Here is a 12,368-nt window from a genome sequence, read left to right on the forward strand (position 1 = left end):
CTGCTATAAAATCCTTGCGTATGAGTAAGCTTTCAGGGTAATGAAAAAGGCTAGGGGACACAGTTGTGATCCTCAGCTAACCAATTAAATATTTTCTTAATAAGGATCTGGAAGTTAATTTTACAGTCCATATTTTTGAAATGAAAGCAAAATACCTATTATATGGCTAACTCAGTGCCTTTAGCCAGTGAATAGAAGAGTTGCTTTTCTTAGCTGGGAACACCATTTTAATGTCACAACCGACCTTCTAGCAGGAGATTAGTCCTAATAGACCAGGTTTGTACTGAAAAAGATTCAGAAACCATTAGAGAAGAGAATTAGAAAATGATAGAAAATGAATGGTTTTTGAGTGATTTCAGAGCAGATTGAATTAAAGCCAGATACTGACTTCTGTATTAAAGAATTTTTTACTGAAACAGAAAGTACCTATTCTGTAACAGTGATCATTCCACCAAATCACACTCTGGTGGAGTCTCCTCCACTGACTCTGGAAGGAGCCTGGGGTCATTGAGGTACCCAGGGAAAGGCAGCTGTTGTAGCACTCTGCTGTCCTTACGTGGCATCCAGGAACATACAACCGTCTTTTCATTGAGATGATCTTGCTCCTTATGCCATGGCATTAAGGATCATGGTACTCATGTTGATATATAGACAAATGCATAAATAATAGCAAGGAATGCAGTGTATGTGTCAATTACACTTCTGTTTAATAACAAATTGAACACACCTGCCAGGAAGCTATGCAAAATATATAAGAAGCATATTAAGTCACAGGAAAGGGAATGTGTTAATGCAATATTCTGCTTTACAAATTCAAATCTGGAAGAAGAGTGTGTTCAGTAGGAGATACTGTGCTCTTTTCTGTGCTTCAGATTGATTTTATATCTCTAATTGTATGCAGGCAGCTGCCAGGAGCAGGACAGAACGATTCTGAGGAAACGGAACGATTTGTTCTGATTTCCAGGAACGCGGGATTGTGTAGTGGCACCATGGTGCATTAAGTGCGTTGTGGTTGAGATTTACAAATATAGGACAATTAATTAGTTCAGGTTTGGGAGTCACACACAGATTACTCTGTCAGTGTGTGCACAAGTAGGGTGAGTATTGAGTTCTTGATGGAACTTGTTACCAAGATCTGTTTTGAGCCTCCTGTAGACAGGAAAGACAGAGCTGGGATAGAAATAGTGAAGTGCTTGTCACTTCTGTAAAACAGTTTCCAATTGAAACCTGAAATTATATATAATGAGGCATTCCCATAAACAGGGTTGCCGTAGGTAAGTAGCAGTTTGCACAGGATGATGGAAGTTTTTCCACTGTAGAGGAATAATATTAATTCTCATGAGAGGCTACAAATGAGTAAATGCTGATAAATATGTACAAATGTGTATGTGTGAGTTTAGTGCTTCTGAAAGGCAATTGACAGTTCTGGAAGCTGAAGGCCTCTCTGCCAGGAAAGTGCTGTGGAGGAAAGCAGCCCAGTAAAAGCATGTGGTGATGCCCCAGGATGTGTTCTGTGGGCAGCCCCTGAAAGCAGCGGTGAGGATGGGGGTCAGGTCTGCACCCACTTGAGGCTCTCTCAGTAAAACGTGTGTGGAGGGGATTCTCCAAGCATGCATCTAGTAGATGCCCAACACATCTAAAAGGTGTGCTTGGGTCCTTCATGTGGATGCTTGCCTCCTACCCCAGTCACAAGATGCCATTAGACCAATATCTTGCTCTGTATAAGATGTGGTCTTTGAATGAGAGCAATGCATGTGTTTTTACCAGGAGCAATGGAGGGGAGGGAAGCACCTTCTTGCACCTTCTACACATGTCCCACTGTTCTTTTAATAACTCATGCACTGTGCTGGCACAGAAAGTGGCTCCTAGTGAGAAGTAACAAGCTGAAATGGGGTAGAAAATGGAGAAACCAACAGATTCTAATCCTTAAAGTATGTTGGAGGTAAAGGCATGGGTCCCGTTGTGTGAATAGCAGCAGTACTTGCATACCCAAGCACCTCTGCAATGCATGCAAACACAGCATAAAGAAGTAGCTGTAAGAGGCAAGATGGGAGAAAAAAGCTGTTGCACAATAGTAAAAGGTTTTAAGAATGCAAGATTTTTCTTCTTGCTTTGCTTAGTTTTAAATTCTGTGGTTTTACATGTAAGAAAAAGGAAAATATGTACTTGTATAACTGTACGGTTTTCTGTAATTATTTTTATCTCAACACCTGAGTGTGAGTTGTAGAGGTGTGCTTTATGGCCCTGTTTAAGAACAATATTTAAGTATAGGCTTAGCTTTAGAAATGTGGCTTAATTCATTTCAAGTCAGCAAAATATGAGTTTGCACAAGTGCAGTGTTAGTTAGATAAATGAGATTTCAATGCAGCTAAGTCCCATTTTTGATGACCGTGCAGACAGTGCCCTACTGCCCTTCAGGGTGATTTAGATGCCTAAGTCATTCTAACAAAGGGGAAAAGAAAAAAGTTCATTTCCTAAGTTACCTGTGTTGTTAAACATTGTTCTGAAAACTGCAGGGACTGCGACAAGTGAGTGTAAGAGGTGTCTTCCAGGACCTCCAGTGACTGCAGGATTTACATGGATTCCAGTTTTAAGGAGTGATACTGAGGACATTGTAGATTTTTAATAATAGTAGCAGAGATTGGGTTCTCTAAGTCCTTCTACAGTTTTGTTTTCTTTTATATCACTGGGGATGTTGGTCAGGTGGGACCACAGGAGGCCACCTACATGGGCAGGGTCAGTGCTAGCAGCAGACTGGGACAATCATGGTTCTGTATAGTTGAGGCTTGAAAACCTTCAGGATGGAGGTTTGTTTAGAGTTATTTAGGGTTGTTTTAGGGTTTGTTAGGGTTGTTTTGGTAGGTTGTATTTCTCTGATTATATTTTAGTTTATGTTCTTGTTAAGAACATCTGTGTTCATTTTATAGTGCTTTCTGGTCTTTTTTTCCCGGTTTGATATTCCAGATCAGTAGAATCTTTGTCAAGCTGATCCTTCATGGCTCCCTCTGTTAATGGAGAGGAGTTTCCTGCAGAAAGTGTTGCAGAGAAACATCTTCCCACTGACAGTGCATCTTCCCACTGACAGTCAGGGACAAGTCACCTTCTGAGGCCGAAATTGTACATGTGAGAGCAGAGCCTGAGAGATGGGAGGGGAGCGCTATGGGCCTGGTTTTGTAGCTGCTGCTGTCAAGGCAGACTTTGCTATTTGTTTTAGTCTATTGATGCTAAAACCTTGAGGTAGTGAGCCTGTGGTTAGCCACTTGAGTGTGCATCCAAATGGGATTTCGAAAATTGCAGAAAGAAGTTCAGCAGTCGGTGTTCAGTGATGTTCTATGGGCTTGGAACACAGCAGTTTCCAAATCCAGCTGTTTCAAGTAAAAAAGTAGCAAAAAACTTAAAAAAGAAAAAAGAATCTGACTGAACCGTTGAGAGTTTTGCTATTAGTTTCCTTTATTTAGTGGGACAAGGTTTTGTTATTTCTTAGGTTGTTCAGGAAGCGTGGAGTCTTTTCAGTGTCCTAATAGGCTTTGGTTCAGCCCCTTGTACAGTTTCCCATGTAGAGCTTTTGTTTGTTACAGCTCCAGCTCAGGAGAGCAATGAGTGGGGTGTTTCTGTGGAGCTGTGGACTTCTTTGCATTGACTCAAACACACAGTTTAAAGAAAATGGGGATGTGTGTTGGGAGGCAAATGAAAGCATATTGTTTTTTATAAAGTGTCACCTGCAATGTGCTTCTAAATAAACCCCTGTATGGCCATGTATGGGGTTTTTTCACTTGAAAGACACTATCTCCTTCTTCTAAACATTTGCACAGCAAAGTAATGCATTATTGCATTTTCATAAATAATTGAAAAGCAACTTAAAAGAAAGTAGGCCAACAGAAAAAAAAAAGAAAGTGTCGGTTTCAAATTTGAGAGAAGAAAAATATGTTTCCTTCTTGATAGCAAGTCAGTTAAATGTTATTAAATCCCATTTTCCCACCCTGACGTGACCAAAGACAAATCTGAAAATTGACAATTTCATTTGAAAGAGAGAGAAATGGGGGAAAAGGTTTTGAAATGCTGAGTTTGGTTTGGATTGTTTCTCCTTTTTATTTTTTTTAAATTTTTTTAAATCCTCCCCCCCCATAAGAAATGAATTGTGACCCCTTATCAGTTTGCAAGTCACTGAGGAGCAAGTCTCTGGAGGTCTGTGTGTTGGCTTCTCAGTGCCGTTTGCCGTGCTGGGCTGTAATAATGCAAGTTATTTTAGAACTGTGCATACGTTAGTGTTCTGGCGCAGCATGATACAATAATGTGTGAAAAAGCATAAGATCACACCTTGGTGAAACTTGCAGATTTCCTGCATAATCCGACAGTGAGCTCTTGTCAGGTTTTGACTATATGTAAAGTGAGAATAAAGTTTCCAGAAGCAAAGCGCAAGCCTTGGATGCATTTTGAATGGCTGTGCAGGGATTTTGGCCCTGACGTGGTTCCGAATGTGCCTGGCTTTAAGCCCTTTAGTCCCACTGTAGCCAGCAGGTCTTCTTCAGTGCCTAAAATTTGGCAAATGTTTTAAGCCCTTCGCTGAATGGGGGCGTTAATTTTGCTGGCGCTGAGGAAGATCAAAGAGCCTGAGTAAATAATTTCTTAAAAAGAAGTCAATGACATGAACAGTTTTCATGTGACATACAGTGGGATGGATCTGGTGGCAGAACCAGATGTTGACTGTGGGAATGGTTTATGGCCATGGGTCTGTTCACCGCTCTGTGGGCATGTTGGTCCCGAGCTGGTGTGGCTGAGGGAAGATGGCCAGATGGGAAGTGGGAATATTCAGTTTCTAATGCTCTCAGTGCAAGAAGAGGACCAGCAGGGTCTGTGCCTGGGCCCTGGTTTTTGCTGTACCAGGGGTTAGACGGAATTGCTGGGTGAGGTCCTTCCATCAGGCAGGAGGCCTAACCAGTGAGTCCCAGCAGCCCTTTTCTGGCATGGGGATCAACAGATCAGTGATTGCCTGTATTAATGTGTTGTTTAATTTGCTTTAAGATTAGAGCTGTTCAAAGAATCGACCCCAGTGAAGATTAGTTTCATGCAACTGATCTGTCCTCCAGGGCAAAAAATGTGCATTCTCTCCTGCTTTCCTCCCAGCTTTACTCTGTCTCCTTTCATTTTTTGCGGCTGTGTTTCAAGTCCCTGCCCACCGTTTCCAAAATGTGTGATATATTTGTTAAGGATTTGGAATTTGGGATGCTTCGATATAACTTTGTGTAGGTTTTGTAGAAACACCTGACATGTGTGTTTAGTTCCTAAACACCTTCTGTGCTTGATTTATCCTCACAGGTTGTCAAGGTATTCAGATGACCTGAAACTGAGGAAGTGAGAGGGAGCTCAGCTGGCAAAAGTCTGACATTGAGTCTGACTGCGGCTCAAATTTGTTTTGCAGAGTTGAGCCCAGGCTGCGTAGGCGGTGAAGAAAGCCTTCTTCACTTCACCATTGTATCCAAAAAGCTCTGAGCAGCATCGTTTTTTTGCAGGTGATGAATAACCTAGTTAGCTCACATTGATTCAATCCAGTGACAGTTCTCCTCAGAGAAGGCATGGTGGGAATTTGTGAGACTAGGTTCATTGGTGGGGATGCGTGGTGGTTCTTTGGGAGGTCCTCTCAGGCACAGAAACCATGACTTGGCCATTTGACAGGGACCACCAAGCATAAGTTATGTCTTTACATTAGACACTGCTGTTTGCCTTGGCTCAGCAGCTTGGCTTCTAGTGGAGAAGGTTCAAAACTTTTACCCTCTTTGAGTATTTTTCAAGTCCTGTGGTCACCAGTTGTGATCATCAGGGGCAGGCAGATCTTGAGGTTAAATATGTGGAGGATGCTCACAAGCCAGAGTCCCTGTTTGTTGTCACAGATTTTCCCTTCCCTTTGGCTGTCCTGACATTGTCTCCTGGGGCGTAAGGCCAGGCCTGTCTGTCCTGGGAGCTGCCATGTCTAGGTTGAAGGAGGGCTTTCTGGGCAGAAGGCAGTCATGCTGTTGATACAGCACTGTGTGCATCATTGTTTGTGTTATTACTGTTTTACATTCGTATTTGTAAGAACAGCATATTGATGACTGCGTGTTAAAACTCTGTCTTTTAGTGCCTTGCTGTGTTTCTGAAAAAGGAAGAAAGCTACATTCTTACTTGGAAAAACACAGAATTACATTGGAGCAAGTACTAGTGCTGTGTTCATACATGATCAAATCCAGACAGATTAGGGCACGGTGTATAAATTGCCTTCGTGTTCGTTGGGTTAGCAGCTGTCAAATAAGTGATTACGGGCGTTGGCATAGCTTTTATTCCCATAGTCACTGTGAAACAGGGATGGAAATGTAACAGATGCCATTTAATATGGACCAGCACCTAGGTTCTGTCTCTGGGTCTGGCTCTTCTTGCCTCATGGCCAAAGTTTCTTAGCATCTTTTTTGCTTTAATTCCTCAGTACTTATAAATTGAGATAATCGTGCTCACTTGCTTTACAGGAGATTTCTGGGGCTGTTTGGTAAATCATTTGAGATCCTTTGATGAAAGATACGAAGTATATGCTAGAGCATTAATGATAAGAATAAATTGAAAAATTCTGTTGAGATTGAGGAAAATTACTGCTCCTAGATGAGCTTTGCTTTGCTGGGTGTTGTTAACTTCTGCAGGAAGTAATTTTTTAAGATATTGTGTTGGGGTGTCATTTCTTGGGATTTTTTAATTTGTTAACTGACAAGGCTTTTTGATACCAGGCACTACACTTGAAGTCCTGTTGAAGAGCAAATGAAGTGTTGTGATGCTATTTTTTGCAGCATAGGAGTCTATGGTGACTCATTTAGTGTTTGTAATGCCTGTGACAGATTAAAAAAAATGAAATCAGTTATTCCCAGCGAGATGGATACACTCAGTCAGACCCTATTTGAGAATTATTTGCTGCACTGTTAAAACCAAAGTACACATCTTCCCCCTCCCCCCCGAAAGAATCCAGCTTATCATGAAATGTTTATCAGAGCCATATAAACATTTCTTGACTGCTGAATTTTGAAGGGAAATTCTTTTGGTCTAACATATGTATTGCAAGCAAAACTCTTCACAGATTTAAAAAAAATATATAATTAGCTTGGTTGCAGCCCTACTTATTACCAAGCATGCCAGCATCTGGCAAGGGTACGGCGATCTGGGAATTCACTGCTTGAAGCCTTGGAACAAAGTGTTCTGATCCGACCCCAGGCAGTGAGTCCAGGACTTGAACTGGAATCTTCAGGAGCAGAGAAGTCTTAAGTGTCTGGAAAATTGGCCTGTTGAGTCACCACACAGGCACTAAAACAAAACTAATTTTAAGCAGGTCAGAGTTCAGTGATTCCCTCTGGAATCTAATTTTTTTTTCCCTAAAAAAAAAGAAGTCTCATGTTTTAAGTGAAAAGGGTCAAAGTTGATGCACTGCTACAATTTTTGAATGCTTTCCCTTAAGAACAGCCACCCAGGCTAGGATTAGCATGAAGGGCTGCTAGGCTGGCACTTCAGTGTCTGGGTTAAAAATATTTTAAAGCAGTAAATGCAGTCAGAACAGAGAGAGAGATCCCTGGGAGCCTTCCTATTCAAAAATGTGTAAGCTCAGGGCAGCAACTGCAATGTAATTTAGGGCAGTATATGCTTCATAGCTTTGGAGAATATTGCCTCTTGTTAATGTTGCATCGGAGGACAGTGGGATAGTAGTAATTTTAGAAAGGTGGTATTCCTGTTTGTTCTACACTGGAAATTTCAGAATAAATAAAAGGAAGCGTCAACTGAGGAAGAAGTGTAACTGCTGAAACCCAGCAATGAATCCATCTCTGAGCAGACTGTAGAAACAACAGGGGAAAGTGGGCATAGAAATATTTTCCTGGGAATGCAGCTGCAAAAGGAGCGTAGCAGACAAAGGCAAAATCAGGTACGTACTTCAAAAGGCATGTGGGCAAACTTCTGTCTGAGAGCCCAGTGAGGAGCCTGCTCTCATTAAATTACAGAATGTTTGGGGGGATCAGATGACAGGATGCTTGTATTGCTTTTCCATTGCTGAAGAAGTGGGACTGTCTATAAGCAGGGATGATTCAAATAGCTGTTCAAAAAAGCGTGCTTGCAAGAGGGAGGGAGATCTTTCATTCCCATTTCTTTATTAAGATAATTTCCTTCTTTTCCCCTTTGGGTCTTGCCAAGTTCGCTTTACATTTGCAAGTGAAAAGGATGGTCTAGGCTACCCAAGGAAGCTTGGATCTGAAGTCTGTTTGTGTCAGGCATTGTGGGCTTGGTGATTTCTGTTTATCTCTGAGGAAATAGTCCTGCTTGCACAACAGGGCAAATGCAATGCGCAGATGTCAGAGCTGCTAGAGCAAAGAGGGCTGTCTAGGAAAAGCTATGCCAAACCTAATGGTGGAGTGGAAAAGGAGCAGCTAGGACTTCTGGCTTCCTCCCCGTGCCTTTCCATGGCTGTAGGAAAATCTCTAGGCCAAACGGAAAGCTCGTTGCTGTTCACAGTGAGTTGTAGCCCATGTGAACTGTTCTGTTGATAGGAGGATATTTTTATGAATGTTTACCCACATAGGGGTGCAAAGATTTGTGTGCTCTGGTCGCCAGTGCAAGAGTCAGAATGGTCTGTGAAATAACACCTCTTCCACAGGGCTTCCCCTTCAGTGTGTAGGAATCACTGAGAATGAGGCTTTTGGAGTGAAGGAGCTATAAAGCTTACATTTATTAGGAGAACTGCAGCCTGCCTTGCTACTGCATGAGGTTGTTGGAATGCTTCTCCTTTGTTATTCCTGTAGGTATAGAGAGCATGGGGATTTGAATGGGAGAATGTGTGAGGCTCTGAGATCCAGTTTGTCTTCCAGGTTACAGCAAGGCTCCATTTTTCCCAGGCTTAACAAGTAGCAACCATGGTTTACTAAAATATTTATTTATATTTAGTGAAAACTTACTGACACGCAGTTGGTTTTGTGTTTAATATCACAGTTTATAGCCCTTTGAAGTCTGCATGTCTGAAGGAAAGAGAAATGCTTAGGATAAGCTGAACTTGAATTAATCGTGTAGGCAGATACAGATTGAATTTCCTGTGTGGTTCATTTTGCTAAGGGAATAAGTCAAGCAATGAGTAATGCTAGGCCAACTTGTATCACAACAGGAGGTGGTGTAGCTTTAGTGCAAGATAGCCTGGTTCATTGAATCCGAATTATTGACCAGTTCTCCATACTTCAGGGATGATGGTGGTTCTGAAGATAAAAAGTTAACTTATGATTTGTATGGCTTTATGTTTTGAAATTGTGAAGGTGGGATAAATCACACAGACTTCCAGCCCTGACACTTTAATCTGCAGTGATTTGAAACTTGAAAACTACAAAATATTTAAAGGTTTGGATTTATATTTTCCTTTTTGAATGATGTGTTTCTTTTCACTAGATTGTGACCCAGTGGAAACTTTGACATAAGGAAGAACTTTAGGGAGCTAAGAAGCAAAGTGTGTTTTGGGTAGTTCCCAAATACAGTATTTTTTTGTTTGTTTGATCTCTGCATTTGTAATTCCACAGTTGTCCTTGTATCCAGCCCCTTTTAAATCTTCTCTTAGCACAGGAGAATTGCAGCATGTGCATGCTGTGCTGATCCTTTTTGTTTAACTCACAATGCTTTGCTCTCAAACTGGCTATCAGAATATGATGGGTCAACAGGATCGTTCTCTTTAGCATGAAGCACACCTGAAATATCTGCTTAGGTAGTGCTTGTGATTTCTCAGCAAATATTCAACCCAGTGGGGAGCTGCAGGACTCACCTCCATCTCCCAAGGGTTAACAGTAACCTATAATAATAATCTTGTGGCACAAAAATGCTTCTTTTTATGCATTACCTATTTCCAGAGGCCTAATTTAGGTTTTGTATCAAAATGGATATCACAAACGCTTGAGCTTCCTGCTGGGAATGAAAGTGCAACCGAGAGACTCCGTTCTCTGTCATTCTCATGGTGTCCAGGAGGGGTGAGGAGGCAAGGTAACAATTGCTGATATCTGTAGCAGTAAGTATAAATAGTAGCAGGATGGGTTGCAAAGGTAAAATGCTTTGACAGTATTGTTCGTGTGAAAGCCTGGCCCTTGCTCTCAGTTAGAATATATACGTGTGTGTGTAAATATATGTGTTTTCATATAGGGGCCAATTTATATCTCTACAAGAAGAAAGTTGGGTTTATTTTATAACTGCACAAAAATTCACCCATCATTAAAAGAAAAGGATATTGTTATGGGTGTTCATGCCTAAATACACAGGCGGCTACACTCAAAGATCAGCACGTGTGTCCCTGCTCTCTCTGTGCGTGTTTTATGCCAGATTCTGCTGTAGATCCAGTGGAACTGTTTCCCTCACTTACTTTCCTCAAGGATCTGTCTGTTTAACGTTTTCACATTAAAAAATCATGTTTGGATATTTTGTTGTTTTTGTAAGAAGTTGAAACAGGGAAAGTGAAAGCCGGATTAAACATTTTTTTTTGAGGTCAGAAATGCTTGCTGAACACCCAGATAGTTTCTCTCTCCCTGGTATTGATTTTCCATTGGAAGCACATGTGGGAGGAAAAGGAAGATTTTAACAAAACCTACAAAACACTCATGTTTCTGAATTTCCTGGCAGTTGCTATTTTTCCTTCTCTTTTTTGCAAAACTTGGTTATGCCAAGTTTGTCCCAAACCATGTCTCTCCTCCTGTCCCTGATCCCTGCTTTGGGCAGGAGGGCAATTCCTGTGGCAGAAGCCATTCTCCTATCTCAGTCTCTGGAGGCAAGGGATTCCCAGGGTTCCTGTTGCTCTAGTGTGGCAGGTTCAGGTGCTGAAATGTGGACGGGGTGAAAAGTGCTCACCTGATCTGCCAGCCCCAGTGAGTGTAGATACCTGGGTTCTAACAGGGCATGAGGGAGAGAACAAGAACCCTGCCCAGTCCGGGGTGCAGGTCTGCCTTGGCATGCCGGCCAGCCCACAGACTGTCCAGGCTGGATGTACAGGGAGTACCTGGGGCGTGCATGAGTGTGTGTGTGCTGGCCTAAGTGCCGTGGCAGTAGAGGGCAGAGCCAGGCCAGGCAGCGTGGGATCTGTGCCATTGGTTTGAGCCCTGCACGGGTATTGTTGTATCGGCTTTGCCCAAGTCACCTGGCTGAGCACCCAAGTGGTCCTTAAACAGAGCAGCATTGGCCCACCCAAGTGCAGGGGTGAGTGTGGGGCAGAGCACAGAGAGCATGAGCTCGGCCCCGCTCTGCCTCTGCCGTGCTCTGCCGTGCTGGGGAAGTCTCTTGACCTTTTGGCTTTCTTGTGTTTAAGGACGTACAGATTTAACCATCACTCATGGGTTTTGCAAGAATTAATTAATTACAATGTCGACCAATTTGAAGACTTGTAACCCTAAATAAACAAGAACATAACCAGTTATTTTTCTTTGTATTTACGCTATAGGAAAAATCCACTCATTTATTTCCAAGCACGACACACAAAAACTATCTTCACACTTCTGAGTGGAGCTGGGGCTTGATGCCAAGGCTTTTTTTTTCCTAGAGAATATGGTATACTCGTACACTCAGATCGAATGGTACAACCTCACGGTTTCACTCAGGAGATAGAAATTTTTTTCTTGCAGTGTTTTTGTACTTGGAAACTGTAAATACCACGCGCTTCTCTTCGGTCAAGTTCTTTGTCCTCATGACCGCACCCATTGCCAGTGTCCTTCAGCATGTGAACTTTCTTCTTTGGAGTAGCTCTAACCAGTAAATGGGATGTCTTTTCCCCCCATATTTTCTGCCATCTCCTTCTACATTAATTATTGGTCTTAAAGAATCTGGGAATTAGGGAAAGAGAATGGAGAAAAAATATAATAGGGGTGCTTATCACCTCATCCTCTTTCTTTTGTGTGTTGAGAAGCCCTTGAGTGTATTAATTTGAGAATTAGGAGTAACTTCTGTCCCACACCTGATGCAGCCCTACAGAAAGGCCATACAGTGCCCTGGTTTAATGTCAAACATCAAGGCACAACAGAGTGAGGGAAGTCAGGGTTTGTGACTCTGCATTTGCCATCATATGGGAGTTAAATCAGAGCTAAGGGTTTTTCTTTTGTATTTTAATTTCCTTTGTTTTAAGAAAGTATTTTTTAAATGAAGTGGGGGAGGAGAGTAATACGCCACTGACATGCTTTGGGATCTAAAGCTCCTGTGGACCCCATAGGATGTCAATGGACTCATTAAGATTTAGCCAAGTTTTATGCATTATTCATAATATACATTCACAGCATGCACCCTAAAGACTGTCTCCTGTGAATGCTTAGTCAGAATCATTTGCATTCTGTATTATGGATCCATAATATAGAATACATTTAGCT

General features: G+C 42.0%; 1 protein-coding gene across 7 annotated transcripts in view; it reads left to right on the top strand.

Annotated features, from left to right (window-relative positions):
• The window catches only part of SOX5 (SRY-box transcription factor 5), a 609,758-nt gene that overhangs the window by 6,588 nt on the left and 590,802 nt on the right, over positions 1–12,368 (top strand). Inside the window, exon 1 of one of the 7 annotated variants that reach the window (XM_042050096.1) lies at positions 7,573–7,927. The exons of the other annotated variants lie outside the window; for them this stretch is intronic. The gene's annotated coding sequence lies outside the window, so the exon portion shown is untranslated. Of the gene's footprint in view, positions 1–7,572; positions 7,928–12,368 lie in introns of those variants that run through there. 7 annotated transcript variants of the gene reach the window in all.

The sequence above is a fragment of the Corvus kubaryi genome, unplaced genomic scaffold (genome assembly GCF_017639235.1).
Source record: "Corvus kubaryi isolate FWS band 111438036 unplaced genomic scaffold, C.kubaryi_AGA036_p1.0 72, whole genome shotgun sequence".
Lineage (NCBI taxonomy): Eukaryota > Metazoa > Chordata > Aves > Passeriformes > Corvidae > Corvus > Corvus kubaryi.